We start from the raw sequence: 1374 nt of genomic DNA on the forward strand, positions 1-1374 counted from the left end.
AAAAGTTATAGAATTACAGAAGCTTCCTGACTGATGCAAGAGACCTTGTATAACTAAATAGAATGACTAGAGTAGGATAACTACTAAGAAAGAATTTTAGGTAGAGATGAATCAGGAAACAAAATCCAAATTTAGTGTGGATCATTTCTATCTGCTAATTTCTTTAGCAAAAATGGTTTCGATTTTCAGATTTAACCTCAAAAGACTTTTTAAGGGTTTCGCCACACATGTTACTTAGCTTTGGTCTCTAACAGCTGGTACTTAAATAAACTTACTAGATACATGACCATAAGTGGGCATTTACCCAGATGCTGATGGCTCCCAAATTCATATCTTTAGTCTAGATCTCTTCTCAGAGCTTTAGTCACATATATTCAACAATATTTTTCAGACATCTCCCCTCCCCTAGAGTAATTCAAACATAATGCATTAAAAAAAAAAATCATTTGAGCTTTTTGCCACATCTACTGTGAGATGAAGAACATTCTTAGGAGTCAGATTGTCGACATTCCAGAAAATGTCAACATCTGTCTGAAAGGGTACAGGGTTATTTTCAATGACCAAGGACGAACTCTGCAGAGGGACTTCCATCATATCAATGTAGAAGTCAGTCTCCTTGGAATGAAAAGGGGCTACATTTTGACAAATGGCAAGGAAATAGAAAGGACATGGTTACTGTTCCCACTATCTCTAGTCATGTACAGAACATGATTAGGGGTATCACTGTGGGCTTCTGTTATGGGATGAGATTTGTGCCACTTCCTATCAACCTAGTTATTTAGAATGGACCTCTTGTTGAAAATTATAAATTTCTTGATCGAAAAATACACTCAGAGTGTTTAGACGAAGTGAGGCATTGCTTATTCAGTATTTCAAGTCCAGAAAGATGAATTAATTCTTGAAGAAAATGACATTGAACTCTTAGGAAATTCAGCTGCTTTAAGCAAGACACAACAATTAAAAACAAGGCTATTAAAAGAAATTTGGATGGTATCTATACCTCCAAAAAGGAAAAGTTCAACATACTGATGAATAAGGTTTAGAGTTGTCCAATATAGAAACAACAAAATGCTGGATGATTCCTAGGACCTGCTTGTGGTATTTTATACAGTGAAAGGCCTCTATTAAAAAACAACAACAGAAAAACAAAAGAAAACAAAAGAAAAAAAACACAAACAAAACAACCAGATCAACTGATTTCCCTCTTCACCTATAAGATATTCTCCATTTTTATACTGGTACCATCACTTGCTCAAGACAAAAATCACTCTTAATTACTTTTTTTCTAAATTATACTTGCTCAGTAAACAAGTTTTCTAGTTTTTCTTCCAAAATGCGTGTCTATTCAATGCATTCTTCTGTGTCTTCCCTGCC

General features: G+C 34.6%; 1 pseudogene across 1 annotated transcript; it reads left to right on the forward strand.

Moving 5' to 3' along the window:
* The first annotated feature begins 474 nt into the window (after positions 1–474).
* On the forward strand, positions 475–1036 carry LOC308352637 (large ribosomal subunit protein uL6-like; annotated as a pseudogene). The gene has a single exon. The product of its transcript is annotated as a large ribosomal subunit protein uL6-like (transcript).
* Positions 1037–1374: the final 338 nt, after the last annotated feature.

This window comes from Martes martes (genome assembly GCF_963455335.1).
Source record: "Martes martes genome assembly, chromosome: 11".
NCBI classification, from domain to species: Eukaryota; Metazoa; Chordata; class Mammalia; order Carnivora; family Mustelidae; genus Martes; species Martes martes.